General features: G+C 33.6%; 1 long non-coding RNA gene and 1 other non-coding gene across 2 annotated transcripts; both read right to left on the bottom strand.

The window, feature by feature from the left end:
* Positions 1–6,591: 6,591 nt before the first annotated feature.
* LOC146936335 (uncharacterized) lies at positions 6,592–7,947 on the bottom strand. Its single transcript, XR_015030554.1, has 4 exons — positions 7,754–7,947; positions 7,180–7,275; positions 6,976–7,090; positions 6,592–6,816 (listed from the first exon to the last, which is right to left on the bottom strand). It is a non-coding gene; the product is annotated as an uncharacterized LOC146936335 (long non-coding RNA).
* Positions 7,948–15,001: 7,054 nt separating this feature from the next.
* Positions 15,002–15,109, bottom strand: LOC146936334 (small nucleolar RNA R71). The gene has a single exon (XR_015033698.1). It is a non-coding gene; the product is annotated as a small nucleolar RNA R71 (small nucleolar RNA).
* Between the last annotated feature and the right edge of the window lie 3,565 nt (positions 15,110–18,674).

Raw genomic sequence — 18,674 nt, 5'->3', positions numbered from 1 at the left:
GAGTAGTTTAACCGGACGAAGGTGAGTGAAATCAACGGCGGTGAGTGGAGGCATCGAAAGGTCCGTCGGAAGCTCTGAGACGGTTGGTTGGATATTGTTTCCGATGGAGGATAATGGGGATGGAGGAGAGAAGAGTGTGAAAATATCTAGTGTTAAGAATCCATGATAATATTATGTTCTCCATCTGATCTAATGGACATAATCAACTTTCCCATGGTGGGAAAGAACTCCCCTTTCCCATGCTAAATCCCACCGCCATAACTAGTTCCTCCCCAAAGCACCAGTTCCATGCACCAAATAAAGCTTTGAAAAGGACAAAGGAAACAACATGTCGAATACATATGACTAGATTAAAACGTGTCCAAAGCAGCCACAAATGAATTTTTTTTCAAAGTGGTCCCATTTATGCTCTCCTTGGTCGCCAAGCAATTTGACTATCATCATATCTCATATGATATGATATTTTTTTATGAGTCTATAAATAGATCAAGTTAATTACATGGTTCAACCCACAACTAAATCATTTCAGCTTTGCACTCTTACATAAACTAAAAACCCACTTCAAAGTGCAAATTAAATCACTTTTTATGGCTTTGATTTCATCCTTCTTAAGTTGCTTTAGCCATTCTTCAAATTCATCATCTCAAGTTTCTGATTTTGATGAAAAATCATCTACATTGAAATCTTCATCTTTAGAGAAACAAAAGAGCAAGGAAAAATCAAAGGGAGCTCCAATTGTAGTTTCTTATTTCCCTGTTAACTCTTATCTCTCACGTTTGTAGTCATGTTGTATTAAACTGCATCCACTTCTTATCAAGAGACTAGAGCAATCGACATTTATTTATTTATTTATTTATTTATTTTGCCACTTTTTTTAGTTTGAAACATTTATGTTGGTACATAATTTTCTTTTGTTTCTACTTTCTTGTTTTAACAAGAAAAAAAAATACATGATTTGTATAAATAATTAATATTGTACTCTCATGATACAACTCAAATTAAAAAATTCTACGTTGCAGTTGGCTATGATGTGCTAGATGGATTTCAAACGTTTGGATTGGGCTCTCAAGAAAATGGAATTCTCATACAAATATTTCTATACTCATTTTACATGTCAAATACTCTATCCGATCCTATTTATAAGAGATATTTAAGTCAACAAAAGTTAATATATCTAATTTAAATTTAAAATCAAGTACATCAACTTTTGTTGATCCAAATGTCTCCTATAAATATACTATGCAGGGCCGTCTTAACAAATTTGTTGGCCCTGGTTTAGATTTGAAGGGATGAAAAAAAAAAATTAAATTTTGGGCCCGAAAAAACTAAATAAAACACTATAAAGAGTGGCGTGTGCATTTATGATGGAGTCTGATGATGTGGGTTCAACTCCCACCAGAGATTTTTTTTATTAAAAAAATTCTTTATAATAAAAAAATCTATGGTGCGAGTTGAACCCACATCATCAGACTCCATCATAAATGCACACGCCACTGAAGCACTTCGATCTACTTGAAATGTTTTCGCATTATATCTATATAAATATTAATTAAGTGCCTTACAATTTAAAAAAAAAAATGTTTTTGGGCCCCAAAAAAATCGAGGCCCAGTGCCATAGCTCGGCCTCGACAGGCTATGGGCCGGCCCTGATGCTATGGGGAGTAATATCCCTCCAATGAACATGTCTCCTATAAATAGACTATGGGGAGAAATATCCTTCAAACAAATCAAAAAATGTTTACCTAGTTCGGCCTAACAATGACCTACTCTGGGGAGAGATTGATCTCTCCAATACACTATCAATGAGTTCTTCACAAAGAGATACAAAATGTTTACAATAAATCTACTTCAACAAGCTCTCGAAGAACAAAACTTAATTTTACCCTTTTCTCAATCTCTTCCCAAGAATAAGAGGCTCAAAGATTTCACTCACACAAGGTGTTTACAAATGTTTTCCAACCCAAAAGAACCTCTCAAGAGAACCTCATGACACTCAACCATAAAGTTACCTCCTTTGATTGTTTCACTCTCTTGAACCTCTTCTCAAGACATGAAGAACGAAGTCTTATATTGTGCACCGAACCCGAGAAAACTGTGCCCCGATTATACGCAATCGTGCCACGATTTCATGTTAGTGCATGGTACATTACTAACGTTATCCACAAAATTGTGTCACAAAATTTCACCTCTTCGTGCTACGAAAATCATACCCCAATTTTACCAATCGTACCACAATTTCTTCCTAACCTTCAATCATCAAATTTGAAACAATATATTTTCAACAGGATGGGTTGGAACAATGGGTACGTGTTGCCTTGGAAAACATTTTTTATTTTAATAAAAAAAAACTAATTTTCACCTTGTCCAATTAGACCATGCTATGTGTAAAAAAAATCCATATCACCTCAATTTGGCAAGTTGGGGGTGGTAAATCCAAAGGGAATAAAGTTGAGGGGTCAAAATTGCACGTTTTATATTTAGACCATGCTAAAGTGTAAAAAAGAGTCGTTAATATATGATAAAAAGCGCTATAGATTAGTTTTAACTGATTTTACCTTTGTGTTAATGATTGTAATTGGTTACTAAATACATTTCATGAGTTATTAACGAAAACATTCATCGTCCATCTCAGATTCCACCTCTAAATACATTTGTCTCTGAATCCATCTTTAAATACATTTTTCTCTTGATATACCCGCTCTAAGTCCATAGTTGACGGTTGCTATAAGGACTGAATGGTACGTGTCGAGTTGTGGAATACTCCCTAGAAATTCTTTTAACACTATCCTAAATGTGGCCTAGTATAATAACTAATTCATCATGCTCGTCTTTTACTTTGTAAGGCACTCTCAAATAAGTTTGAGATTATGAATATTTTAAAAAGGTGTTTGACGTCATTAACCATCATGTTGATCTCTATATTTAACCACTTATCTACAATTTAATCATTAACTTATCATAAAATTTGATCTTTGACTCTTGGAATGACTCATATGAGTAAAATTTGATAAAATCAACAAAAGAAATTACATAACTCAAGAACGTATTTAATCATTTACTCTATCATTCAAACTTTATTTGTGGAATAATTGTTCATCTTACTTGTCCTACTTTTAGTTCCATGTATTGCACCATAAAGAAAACAATTTAGATAAAATATCCAAATCTATTGGTTCTTGGCTGAAAGAAATTCCTATGGACCCGACGAAGAAAGTAAATAGTACTAATACAAGCATAGAAAATAGCATGGTATTGTCTGATTCATGAGGATAAAAAGACGGAATGTTTTTAGTACCAAAATAGGTACTACCAAAATTGTTAATTCTGTCTAACCCTTCAAAATTATATCACGATATCCTATGATATGATTACACAGTTAATTTCCTGAATTTAATTCACAACTCAATCATTAAATTCTCTTGAATAAACGAAAATCCCATTGCATTTTTGGTCTCACTAATTTAATTTTTGTGGAATTTCTTTGGTCACCCTCCATTTTTTATGATATTACATCATCATGTTACTAAGTATATGTTTGGTATTCCGATAGATTGTCAAAATCACGACGATCCATTGTCTACATTGGATACCAAATATAGGCTAAGACCACGACTAGTTCCTCCCCAAGCAAGGCACCCGTTCCATGCACTACTAGGAAAAGCAAAATTAAGGAGAAAAATTAAGGACGAAAAAAATAAAATCCTTCATAAATTTCTTTGTCGTAATATTTAGTGACGAAATAAGAGAAAGATTTCACGTTTTCCCTCACAAAATTTCCCTCGCTAATTTTTTAATCAATGATGCACTAAATAAAGCTTTGAAAAGGACAAAGGAAACAACATGTCGAATGCTTGATTAACAAGTGTCCAAAGCAGCCACAAATGATTTTTTTTTTTCGAAGTGGTCCCATTTATGTTCTCCTAGGTCGCCAAGCAATTTGACTATCATCATATCTCATATGATATGATATGATGACTCTATAATAGATCAAGTTAATTACATGAAGTTCAACCCACAACTAAATCATTTTAGCTTTGCACACTTACATAAACAAAAATCCCACGTCAAAGTGCAAATTAAATCACTTTTTTATGGCTTTGATTTCATCCTTCTTAAGTTGCTTTGGCCATTCTCCTGACTCATCATCTCAAGTTTTTGATTATGATGAAAAATCATCTAAATTGAAATCTTCATCTTTAGAGAAACAAAAGAGCAAAGAAAAATCAAAGGGTGCTCCAATTGTAGTTTATCATTTCCCTGCTAACTCTTATCTCACACGTTTGTAGTCATGCAGTATTAATTTGCATCCACTTCTTATCAAGAGACTAGAGCAATCGTCATTTATTTATTTATTTTGGTACCTTTTTTTTTTTTTTTGTTTGAGACATTTATATTGGTACTTTTTTTTGTTATCTTGTTTTAACAAGAAAGTTACATGATTTGTATAAATAATTAATATACTGTCATGATATTATTTGATGTAAATTTAAAATTTACTTCATTTGTAAAGTACTGTCATTGAATTCTTCTGCCAAATCTTCTATTTGAACAATAACTCGAAAAATTTTGTATGCAAAACTAAAGCAAATTAATAGGAAATTTTACAACACCTCCAGGCACGGATCTAATGTGGGGGCAATGGGGTCAAGCGACCCCACTTGCCTCCACATGTGTATTGTATTTTTAAACCAAATTAAATATATATCTAGTTTGACCCCTATTTATATAATATTATTGTCTGTACATACTTTATTTATTACATATATAAAATATTACAAAACTAAGAAGGATCCTAACGAGTGTTCTAAGAGCACTAGTTAATAAATCAGAATAAGTAGTTTTTTTTTTTTTTTATAAAAAGTTGTTATAATTATTATATCAATACAAATAATGCTTATTTTTAAGATAAAATTTTCTTTTATGAAATCTTTAACCAATTATCTCAGAGCATATCGTTAGCAAGACTATACAACTATTATTATAATATAAACTATTCTTATATTTGTTGAAAAAGGTAGTGACTGACGCTACGTTGGTGGTGAAAAAATAATTAATTATGGTTATATTATTTATACCCTGCTAGAAATGGACAAATATTTTAAAAAAAAATCAACATTTTAGGGTAATTATAAATATAACTTGTATAATTTTCGCACGCTTACGCATTTATAAATTTTTTATGATATAACTTGACTCCACTTATTAAAATTTCTGGATCCGCCACTGAACACCTCTAGATATTATTTTAGTAATTGAAGTTGTACCTATTCTTATGTAACAATCATAATTTTAAGGACTCTCTTGCAAGCAATGGTGTTCCCCATTTTCAAGCAGCTACCGGATTTTCGAACACAAAGATTGCAAAATTAACACTAATTTTATAATTAAATTACTCTATTGAATTAGAAAAGTATATGATTTTTTTTTTCGAGAAATACTAACATGTGTCTTAAGGATACAAGTTAATGACTTCACAATCGAAATTGTGTTAATTTATTTATTAAAAAGTTGAAAATTAATTTTTATGAATAAATATTTGCTAATTGTGCGATATTAGCCTGTGTCCTCAGGCTACATGTTAACATGACCCTATTTTAAGAGAAAAGTTTATCGTCGAAGGTAATTGGGACGAAAATATAAAATATGAGATTAAAAAGATTTAATTGCACTGTTAACCCCAAGTTTTCCATTTTGGCCCCCTAAGTTTAAAACTTAAGATGTAAATGAAAACGCTATGTTGCACTATTGCACTATCTCAACCCGCCCACTGTTCCATTTTCTTCTCAAATCTTTTTAATTATTCATCAAATTCATCAATTAATTGAAGTTCTTTTCAACTATATTTTCCAATTAATAAATTTGTCACACATAACTCTAGACTAGCATAACACTTGGGTACTCAAAGTCATGGATGCAACTCAAATTGAAAAATTCTACGTTGCAGTTGGCTATGATGGATTTCAAACGTTGGATTGGGCTCTCAAGAAATGGAATTCTCATACAAATATTTCTATAATTATTTTACATGTCAAATATTCTATCCGGTCATATTTAAAAGAGATATTTTGGTCAACAAAAATTAATTTACACTACTACAAAAATGGGCTTATATAGCGCTTTTTTTTGGCTTTAGGTAGCGCTTTTGAAGCGCTATTGTAAATGGCGCTGGTAAAGGTAATATAGCGCTTTTTTTCTGTATAAAGCGCTAGCTATAGCAGGGTTTATATAGCGCTTTATGTCAAAAAGTGCTAGCAAAGGTTATCCTTAGATAGCGCTTTCAAAAATAAACGTCATCTAAGACAAGTTTAAAAACAGCGTTTTTGTTTTAAAAGCGCTATGTAACAATAGGTTTAGATAACGCTTTATAAAGGAAAAAAAGCGCTAGGAAAAGCATTTATTTTATTTTATTTTTTTCAAAAAAAATTCCTTTCCAGATAGCGTTTTTTTATTAATTTAAAGTTATATATATATATATATATATATATATATATATATATATATATATATAAAGTCTGAAATTTAAAGGGAAATGTATATAATTTAGGCACATTATAATTGAGACTATTATTTATCGAATAAAACATAACCATATCATAAAAAATGTATGTATATATAGCATAAAAGTCAGAAATGTATAGCCTCTAATATGGTAACATGGATATCTCTAAGAGTTACAACTAATTAGTTGACATAAAGATCAAAATCTTCTATGGTATCATGCAGTCTTCATCTATCTTCTTGGTTTTCTCAACATTTTTATCCAAAACAAGCACGCAAATCATCATTCATTTCCAAATTTCGTTCACTCTCCTCCACCTGAATATATACCAGAAAACGCCCTTAAGCAATAATGCTATATTATATTAGAGATAAATTCAAAGTACTACTGATCATGAGTAGAAATTAAAGCAAGATTATAAATTAAAACAACTACGTACCACTTCTAGCAAATATATTTAGAAACATTAAACTCACCTTATTATAAAAAAAATCATATAACTTTTAGGCTGATCATGAACCGACACCATTCTTCTTAGATTTCTATTAGTTTATCTTTTGAGTATGTCACACACTTGAAACCATCAATGTACTGTATATATTATAACATTAAAAATAACCATGTTACTTAATAAACTTAATTATACATAGATATTATACTTTAATATAAAAAAAACATACCAACTTTGGAATCTCATTTAGTTTTGAAATGAGAATATCTTTCATAAACCTCATCACAAAGTACCCGCAATCTATACCATTTTCTTGGCAAGGACACTACAAAAAATAAAATAATAAGTAATTGTATAAGTTAGTTTATTTGGTATGCCATGTAGAAGTCACGATGGATGATTATGGAATTGATTAGTAGGTTATACAAAAGGCATATGCATAGTGTATATCATATTATCACATCATTCAATTAGTTTAATAGAAAATAATTCTAGTCACACACAAAAAGTGTTATTGTTTATATATATAAAAAAAAAAATTGAACCAAAAGAAAAATTATTCATCTTACTAGTTGTGTAGAGTTTAATTAAACCCAAAATCTTTAATAAACAATTGTCAAATTTCAGTAATTATTCATCAAACAAAAATTTTGAATTTTCTATTGTCAAATTCATCCTAATCACTAACAGTGAAGTCTTAAATTTAGTTTGAACCTTGAAAACCTAAAATATCCAGATGAAAATATGAAAAAATTAAAGAATATTTGAGTTAAATTGAGGTAAGGAAAGAATGAAGATGGTACCTGAGATGAAGAATTGAGTATTGAAAAAGCTGTAACCGGTCGACGGCAGCGACGATATGATGCACCGCAATTAAGAGTGAGATAGAGGTGGTTGTTCTGGAATGAATCGAAAGAGACGGTTATGGTTTTGGAATAGATCGAAGGAAGCGAGTGATGGTGATGAATGAATTGATAGATATAGGTGGTTGGTGATGAATGAATTGATAGATAGAGGTGGTGGTTCTTGACTGAATTTCCTGCACACGATCTAATGAAAGTTTTGAGTAAAGTAGTTTTGGGTTATGTTATTAATTGCTTTAAAAAATACGTTTAATGAAAATTATGTTATAGTTTTTATTTTATCTTTAGGATGCATTAAAATAGGGATTTCCATTAAAATTGGGATTCTTTGTTACTTTTGAGTATATAACAAAAAGAAGTTACGCTTTGTTGTTAGTGTATAAAGCGTTTTTTTTTTTGTGTAACAAAAAAAAGCATTTTTTTTCAAATATAAATAAAAAAAACAAAAAACGCAAACTTCATGAAAATTATGTTATAGTTTTTATTTTATCTTTAGGATGCATTAAAATAGGGATTTCCATTAAAATTGGGATTTTTTGTTACTTTTGAGTATATAACAAAAAGAAGTTACGCTTTGTTGTTAGTGTATAATGCGTTTTTTTTCAAATATAAATAAAAAAACAAAAAACGCAACGTGCAAAGTAGGATTTATGGAAAAGTAGGATTTAGTGGGACCAGGACATTTGATTTGTTTTTTTAGTTTGGATTTGTTTTTTGGGAAATAGTTTAGATTTGTTTTTTTTTTAAAGTTTAGATTTAGTTTGTTATATATAATATACATAACAAAGGTTTGTTATATATATGATAAAAGAATTAAAAAAGGTTTGTACCAATTTTTTTAAAAAAAAAAGGTGTGCTTTGTTACTGCAATCCATTTTTCATAAAAATTCAAAAAATATTTGAAATATGCTATGCAGGGGATCGAACAGGGGACCTGTTAGTTAATGTACATTAAATCAGTTAATAAAATGGCGCTTTTTTTAACCTATAAGCGCTATCTTTCTCAAGCATACAATAGCGCTTTTTTTAACCTATAAGCGCTATTTAAGGTTGATTTATATATAGCGCTTTTCATAAAAAGTGCCATATACGATTAATCATGTTTTTTATTTAAATAACTATTATTTTTATTTAGCCTATACTGACACTTTCAATACAAAGCGCTATATATACTTAAAATGATAGATAGCGCTTTTTCAAAAAAGCGCTAGCTAAGACCTCCGTGTTTTAATTTATAGCGCTTTAGTGTTAAAAGCGCTATTTATGAGACGCTATATTTTCCCAATTTTGTAGTAGTGATATTTAGTTTAAATTTTGAATTAAGTACATCAATTTTTGTTGACTTAAATGTCTCCTATAAACAGACTAGGAGGAGTAATATCCTCCAATGAACATGTATCTACAGTTGGTAAGTTTCTTACTTATTTATGTCTTGACTTTTTTCATAACAATTGAAGCTCAATTGGTTGTAGTTTCATTTACATTAAGTGATTATTTTTTTTCAATTGGAAAACTCCCTGCAAAAGGTGCATGTGAAGAGAAACTAAGAGATGAAGATGAAAAGAGTTCGGTTTTTCAAACTGAAATGGTTCAAAAACTTCCCTAGAATGAGTAGTAAAAAGGTATGGAGATATAAACAGCGGAATTGAATTTAGGAGGTGGTAGAGGTTTTGTTAGAAAATTTGCTAACTGTTCTTCAATGGAAATAGGAAGTAATCTCAGTATTCCCTTTTGCACCTTTTCTCTCACCAGATTGTGGAGCAAGGTTGATTCATTGACAAAACTGATATAATAGTAGTCATTCCACCACTTGGTAAAATCTTCAGTGTAGAGGAAAAAAGCTTGGAAAGTTATAGGTGTGAATTATGGAGCTTTAGTTGTCGAATCTAGAAGTCGTTTTTGGTAATAAGCCTCAATCATGGTGAATAAGCCAATACAAATTTCCTTTTTCTTCCTGTACATGGGGGCATGTCGAAATTGGCTTAATCTGAATTGCTTGGCCAATAGATTGGGATGATAACCTAGAAGCCCTATGCTATTTTTGTCAGTAGCCATTCTAACTGACAAAATTGGTGGAGTCAAATATGTTTTCCATATTTCGATTGTTTCTTCTTAATATTTTGGGTTGTTTGCTGGAAATTCTCTCTTGAACCATATGAGGCCATTGGTTCGATTGATGAAAGGATCCATAAAAGGGATAAAAAAAGGTGCAGCGCAGGAATGTATTGAAGTATTATGAAAAAAGTTGTGGAGTCGAAAGATTGATATCCCTTCTTGTAAGGAAAGTCAATCTTGTTCCCTCTACTTTTCGACTCTTCGCCTCTCACTACTACAAAAATGTGCTTATATAGCGCCTCTTTTTTCTTTAGATAGCGCTTTATAAGCGCTATGTAATCTTGCGCTGCTAAAGGCTAAATAGCGCTTTAAAATATGTAAAAAGCGCTAACTAAGGATGATTTTATATAGCGCTTGTGCTTTAAAGCGCTATCTAATGGTGTCTTTAGATAGCACTCTCCCTACAAAGATCTATGTGAGATTGCTTTTGCATAGCGTTTTAGCTAATAAAAGCTATAACAATGTGATTTACGATAGCACCTTTTACAGTAGTAGTGCTATTAAAGGATGGCATATAATAGCGTTTTTTTTATTTCTTTTCATAACCTATACCAATATACAATGGTACTTTTTAAGTTTCCACATAAAATTCAATATTACCATTGCAATGAAAATATATATTATATATATTTGCACGTAATAATTAAGATTGTTATTTATCCAATAAAACTTTAAATATATCATAAAATGTATGTAAATTCTTTATATAGCATATAAGTAACAATTGTATAACCCCTAAAAAGTTATAAATGATTGATTATTTCTAAGTTACAGCTTAATCAACAGAAGCATAAAACTCTTAGGTACGTAGCATTCAATCTTCCTTTGTCTTCTCGGTCGTCTCAATCTTTCTCCCCATAACAAACGGATAGATCATGATGCACTTTCATATTTTGGGAACTGCCTTCACCTGAATATAGAAAAAAGACATTTGTAACTCTTTGGTTGAACTCAAATGTGTACCCGTGTTCTGATATTATATAGGCTATGATTATGTGGCTTCTTAGAAACTCTTTGGCTTATCAAGGATACAAACATATATATTGACCAAATCTTTATTCAAAATGAGTAAAAGATAATTAAAAAAAAGTTGATTAATTATATTGATTAAGTTTGTTACCTTCCCATCATATTCTCTTCTTGACAATCCCTCTGGTGCAATATGAGCAAGGGTTCATACAATATATTTTGGCTGAGAATGTAGACCATATGGTTGAAAAAATTCAGAACAGTGTCAAAATAGTGTATAATTAACAACACTCTGAAACATATGCTAAAAGTGATTTAAGTAACAATTATATCTTGCATTTTAGTAAACCAAAGTCCATATTTTGAGTCATTGTTGAGCTTCCAACTAGAAGTATATTTTCTAGCTTTAAGATATGTACGTAAACTACATGTAAGTGTTCAAATGTGACAACTAACCACAACTGAAAGAGCCACATAGGTATTGAGAACGCAAGTGTTTTTTCCTTCCTCCAAGTGTTGCATTGATTGACTACTATAACCCAAAGACTCATAGAGGCATCCTAAAATGAGTCGACCTAAGCAGAAGTTGTTGCCTTCATGTAGTTGGATAGCCATTCCCATAAACTTCTTGGCCACATGTAAATAACTTGTACAGAACACGTAGTGAGATAACCAATAGGTGAGAAATACAATGTGCTCTTGGTCGGAAACATCATTGGTGTCAATTTTGTAGTGGTCAGAAATGTAATTGGGGTAGCCGGCTCTCTTAGCGGGGAAGTCGAAACTATGTGTTGCTAATTCGATGAAAAACTCACACCAATAACAACTTGATGTGTGGAGCAAGGGATAATTAAGCAGCCAAAATCAAAGTGTATGGAACAATTATAATCGCAAGCCAAAAGTAGAAAACAACAGCGAGAGAAAAGGAAGAGAGAACACAAAGAATTTGTTGACCCAGTTCGGTCCAAATTGACCTAGTCTGGGGGAGAGAGCAGCCCTCCGTTCCACTATATGATGAGTAACGTTACAAAAGAGATGTCAATGGGTTACAAGAATAAGTCTCCTGCCTAATTCTACCCAAATCCCAGCCTCTTCCCGTAACCAAGAGACTCAATCCTAATAGTGTTTCCCAAGGTGAATCAACCCTCAAACCCTAGTGTTTGTTCCAAAGAGACAAACTCTACACAAACCCTAGATTTGTTGTTGCCTTTCTAAACCCTTGTTTCATCCCCCTCTATCTCTCAAGGTTTACACTGATACAATGTCTATATTTATAGTAAAAGAATCCTCAATAAAACTGGAACAAATCTAGGCCCAAAAATATGTTTCTGTTTTATTTTCTACTGTCAAAATCGGCCATCGTGCTCACCAAATCGGCCACCGATTTTTACAGAACCAACAGACAAAAAAAACAGAGTCCAAAATCGGCCACCGTGCTTTGAAAATCGGCCACCGATTTTCTGCTACCAGAATACCAATTTCTTCAATTTTGAGGCACTTTCACAACAATCTCCACCTTGACTCAAAATTAGTGATGATGCCCATTTAACATCAACACCTTGCTGCTCTTTCCCTTGCTTCCCTCTACACCAAGTAGCTCCACAAGTTTACACCGTAATCCCTTCAGCCATCGGAATGTCTTCCGCCTTCTCGAAGGTACTTGCAGTCCAACTACGCTAGCAATTTTAGGTAGTTCCACAAGCCTTTACCTCAACCTCTTCAGCCATCGGAACGTCTTCCGTCTTCTCGAAGAGTCTTTGCAGTCCAACTACACTAGGAGTTTTAGGTAGTTCCACAAGCATTCACCATGACATCTTCAACACAGGACATCTCCCGCTTCCTTGAAGGTCTCCTTGCATCCAATCACCTTTGGCCTTCTTTTAGGGTAATCCCGCAAGCCGTGCTATACATTCTTCAACCTTATGAAGAAATCCCTTGCTCACCATAGAGCATAGCACCCAAGGTCCTCCATAGTCGTACCATTACCGGTGTGTTCAACTCCACCTCACGCTGAGCGTACTCTACCTCAACTAGCAAATGCGTACATCCCACTATGTCTTCAACCTTGAAACTCCACCTCAACAGGTAGATCATGAGTATTGTTGCCTCCGCCTTTCCAGACTGATAATGAGTATTATTACCACCGCCTCTCCAGGTTGATGTTGAGTGTTTAACGTCTCTCCAGACGAACACCGCTCCACTAGGCATCAATACCAAGGTGACCAACTGATGAGTCATAGATAGTATAATTTATTGCCTTATTTAGTTTAGTTTTATTTTAGATTTGATTTAGTTTTATTGCATTTTATTTTATATTAGAATATTTTACTTCAAATTGTATTTTATTTTATTTTAGGAATAAATATATGGTGGAAGGTGCCTTGGAGCAAAAGAAAGAGGACTGGAGCAAAATACAGCGCAAGAATACGAAGATACGGGGCAAAAATATATTCCCCCAACTCAGAAGCTTGGCACGGCCCGTGCCAACATGTGGCACGGCCGTGCCCGTCCCAGAAACCACTTTTGCTGCTTTTTCTTCAAGGCCAAGTTACCCTGTTGCGGCTTTACCGTTTTATCCTTTTAGTTGCTTAGTTTCTAAGTCAATTGTAAAGCTATAAATAGAGTAGCTCTCCACCATAAACAATCATGCTTTACTTTGTTTATTTCAATTGCTATTTTAATAAAAGTCTTTATTTTTCCTTTTACTTTCTTTGCAATTTATTTTACCGTATTTCTCTCTTCTTCCCCCATGTCTACAATGAACGTTAGTGAGTAGACTTCTTTGTCTTGGGATTGTTGGTAAGTCTAATGACATAATCCTAAACAAACCAAGCTTAAACCCTAATTTCTATGTAACCCTAATTTCTAATCTAGATTCACCGTCTTAACGTGGATTAACAATTATCAAACTGTGGAAGCGAAAGCGGAGGGTTTGATAATCGTTAATCCATCATCCCAAACATCAATTCATAAAGCGAGAGCGGAGCTTTGATGTTGGAACAAGTGAATCTAGACAATAATTGCAAAACAGTGAAATAGTCTTTGCAATTATTGAGACAAAGAGTAGTTTCAATCCTCTATGCATCTTCTAGTAATCAAGTCAGCGAAATAGGCTTGGTTACTAGAAGTAAACTCTCACCGGACTTTCATCGGAAAGGTGAGGGGCTAAGGGAAACCGGTCTTTAGAAATTAAGGTGTAAACCATGAAATTAGATGTTTAAGTCTTGTCTAGTGAAGGGTTTGTTATTGTGATAAACCAATAATCCCAAGGCTCTTTTATTATTATTGTTATTCATCTTTAGCAATTAACCCCCTATTTCATAATCTTTCTTCTCTTCTAATCATTCTCTAAAAGTTAATTGAATTCACAACTCCCTAGCGGAACGATACTCTTCTTACTACTATTACTTCGATAGGCCGTGCACTTGCGGTTTGGCTCTATCAAGTTTTTGGCGCCGTTGCCGGGGAGTTGTTGAAATTTGATTAACTTTTTAATAGTGATTAGACTATAAAAAAAAATAAAAAAAAAAAATCTTTTTCGTTGTTTTATTTTATTTTATTTTATTGTTTCTATATTTCTTTCTATAAAAAAAAAAAAATCTTTATTTTATTCTATTTTATTTTATTTACTTCATATAAAAAAAAAATCTTTCTCTTTATTTTATTTTATTTTATATATATAAAAAAAAATCTTTTTCTATTTCTTCTTTTGCCTTTAACTTCTTGGGAAGATAATAACGATATGGCTAAGGAATGCACTCTCATAGAGTATGCAATCCCATCTTCAAATGAGTCATACGATGCTATTGTGTACCCAACGGTTGATGACAATTTTGAAATAGAACCTGAACTTATTGAGTTAGTTCAGCAAAATCAATTTTTCGGATCAACCACTGAGGATCCGAATTTTCATATTTCAACTTTTTTAAGACTCAGTGGAACCGTGAATGCAAACCAAGAGGTCGTAAGGCTGCACTACTTTCCTTTTTCCTTAGGGGGAAGAGCTAGTGCTTGGTTTAATTCATTAAAACTTGGTTCTATCACTTCATGGCAACAAATGAGGCAAACTTTTCTTGCCCAATTCTTTCCTCATTCTAAAATTGTTCACTTAAGAAAACAAATCATACAATTCACTCAAAAAGATGGAGAATCTCTTTACGATGCGTGGGAGCGTTTCAAAGAAATGCTTAGACTTTGTCCCCATCATGGTTTAGAAAATTGGCTTATTATTCACACTTTTTATAATGGCCTTTTGTATCCCACAAAAATTTATGTTGATGCAGCTGCAGGTGGAGCTCTGATGAACAAAACATACACAGAAGCATATGCTTTGATCGAGGACATGGCACAAAACCACTATCAGTGGACCTACGGAAGGGACACCACTAATGTTGCTCCTTCACCCTCTCAGAAAGAGGTAGGTATGTATGAAAATTCTTCCCTTGATCATCTAGCTACTAAAGTTGACGCACTCACACAAAAATTTGATAAAATAAATACTAGTGCTGTCACACCTCCCCCTGTATCACCTCTTTGTGAAGTTTGTGGTGTATTTGGCCATATTGGCATTGATTGCCAACTAGGTAGTGTTGTTAGAAGTCCTGAGCAAGTAAACTATGCTCAATATAATCAAGGGTTTAAAAATAACCAATTTTTTTTTTCAAACCCCTCAAAATCTTTTTGGACAAGAAACAACACCACTCAGTTATGCAAACAACCAAATAGTCCCTCAAAAATCCAGTTTGGAACTTTTTTTAGAAAATTTTCTTATAAATCAATCTGAGCAGCTCCAAGAGTTTAAAAACCAAACTGAATTTTTGAAGGACTCTCTTGCCAAACATACATTGAACGTAGACTCCATAGTTACTCACAGTAAGATGATAGAGACTCAGACTTCCCAAGTACCCCAACAGCTGGCTACTCCCTCTCAAACCTCCGAAGTCCTTCTAAGCCAAACCGAAACCAACCCCGAAGACCATATACGTGCTATTATTTTTAGGGATGGTAACCAATTAGAGGACCCCGTTGTGAAAATTAAGAACAATGAACGAGAGATAGGAAGTGATAAGCCTCAAAGTGAGAAAGCTATAGGAGAGAATGACAAGCCATTTGTTTCACCATCTCATGAGCCTAAAATTCCTTTAACACAAGAGTTTGCTAAATCCAAGTTAGATGAGCAGTTTAGAAATTTTATTGAAATACTTCCAAACAAATTGCCACCTAAACTTAAGGATCCAGAGAGATTTTCCATACCTTGTGTCATAGGATATAAAACATTTGAGAAAGCCATGTGTGATTTGGGAGAGCATGTTAGTTTGTTGCCATTATCCCTTTCTGAGAGATTGGGTATAGGATAGATAAACCACCTTCTAACCGTCAAGCTAGTGACTCTAAACAAGCGCTTCGTGGGAGGCAACCCATGACTTTTATTGCTTTTATTTTGTTTGTTTTGTGTTGTTTTAATTTGTTTTGTAGGTACTTGTCCAAATATGATGCGAAAAAAAAAATGAAAAAAATTGAAGTCATTGACCCGTGCATGGCACGGCCCGTGCCCGTGCATAGCACGGCCGTGCTAACCAAACCTACCCAAAACCATTTTTTTTCCAGAAGCTTGGCACGGCCGTGCCTGTCCAAAAAAAAAAAAAAAATCCCGTGCATGGCACGAACAGTGCCTGTGCTTGGCACGGTCCGCACTTGTGCATTGCACGGCCGTGCCTGACTTTTTCTCCCTAAATCCTTAATAACCAGAAACCTTCAAACCTTCATATCTCCCTAAAAACTTCACCAAATCAATCAACTCCTTAACCCAATCAACTCTTAACTTCATTCTACACAAAACCCTTCCATCAAAAACAACTTTCATCCACCCAAACCCATAATTCACCAAAGCCTTATTTCCCTAAAACCTAACCCAAAAACCACATATTCTTAACCAATCTCCATATCTATACTCATAACCCTTACTTGAACATCAAACCCAAACCTAAACCAACCTTTCCTACCAAAATTCTTCCCAACCCTAACCTTGACCCAAACCACACAAAGTCAACCTAAGGTTAATGGCTTCAAGAAGAGGTGGTAAAGAAGTAGCAAGCTCTTCCGGAGGACCTCAAGCAAAGAAGAAAGCACCGGCAAAGAATCATGGAATCCAATTCAAAGACAACACACAAAGGGATAGGTATAAAGTTCTAACTTCTAAACCTGTACATCCTTGTCGATATCCTGATTCTCATAGCTTGAATGTGCTAGGCATTAGAGATAATGTGTATAAGTTGCTAGGAAACTTAGGATGGATTGAGATATTGAAACCTATGAGAGGGTATGAGAATTTCACCTATGAGTTCCTAAGTTCAATTGTTTTTTTTTCTAAAAATAGGTTGACTTTTGATAATCCTAACCATAGAGTTGTTTCCACTTAGGCTATGAACACTTGTTTCTACTTGCTTGATTATCTTGCGATGTAGGTAATAGACCTGCCGGAAAGGGGGAGATAGTAGTGGGTGGCATCATCACATACATAACTAGGCAATTTTGAGTGGGTGAAAATGAGGGGGTAAATCCAATTGAGAGAAACAATAGGCTAAACATAGAAACCCTCATTGCAATGAACTTCATAAAACATCATCCGCCCATGCAATATTCACTCAAGCTTCATGTGTCTATTTTGTTACTACTTCCTAATCCATCTCGGACTAGCATCGAGGTGAAGCAAATTTGTTGTATGTTGATGATAATCAGGTACATGAAGAGAACAATCTTGATGAAGGAGACAGTGCTAACTTGCACCAAGAGGAGGAGCACCATGGCCATAACACCGATAATCTAAATGAAGATCAAAGATGGACATGGATCCACAATGAGATTGAGAGGATGAGCACCGAGCAACAAAGGCAAGGTGTTGAAATCTTCGGGCTTCGAAATGATGTTCAAATTTTTAGAAGCAACCGCTTAACACAAGAAAATAATGAAATGCTCCGCCGGATGATGCAACACCTTCATCTCCAAGGTCCTCCCTATGGACCTCAATGAACAATTGTGAGCTTTCCTCTTCCTCTCTTCCCTTATCTTTTCTTCTTCATCTTCTTCTCCTATTCTTCTTCTTCTACTCCTTCTTCTTCTTCTCTTTTAATTTCTTTTTCTTTTTGAATCATTGAGGACAATGCTTCTCCTAAGTGTGGGGGGGCCTAATAAAGTGTCTAGAGTCGTAGTGTTCCAAACTCCCTTGAACTTTATTCTTTTGTTTTGTTTTTATAGCAAGAGGCATGACTAGTAGCTTGTTTTTAATGTAAAAATTGGCATGAATTTTTTTTTTGTTTTGTCTCTTCTTTAAAAGGTTGCTTCTTGTACATAAAAGTAGTTTCTTGTGTTTCTTATGTTCTTGCTATACCCATATCATGTTTTATTGTGAAATTCTCCAATGAGAAAAGCACCCGGTTGCAATCCTTGAGTAAATGTATGAATAGGTATTTTAAGGAACACGTTCTAGCTTTAGTGTTAACTTAGACCCTTTAAAGTCTTAAGAGTAAAAGTAGTATAAGTTTGTGTGGGAAAATTAATCAAATTGTTCTTAATTGTTATATTCTTTTTAATTTGTTAATGTTAAATGGGGCGGGAGAATGGCACCAACATGTGGGGGAAAGGACAATCCCTAACTTCCTAATTGTGGTGGTGACTCCCTAATTTGAACCTAAAGTGAAACAAATCCATTAATGCTAGGGGGAAAGGACAATTACATCCAAAAAGACTTCCTACGCGGAGATGAAACAATAATTTTGCA

This window comes from Medicago sativa, chromosome 3, assembly GCF_051527215.1.
Source record: "Medicago sativa cultivar Bolivia chromosome 3, Bolivia_mono, whole genome shotgun sequence".
Lineage (NCBI taxonomy): Eukaryota > Viridiplantae > Streptophyta > Magnoliopsida > Fabales > Fabaceae > Medicago > Medicago sativa.
The sequence above is the reverse complement of the archived record's forward strand: the minus strand, read 5'-3'. Positions and strand labels throughout refer to the sequence as shown.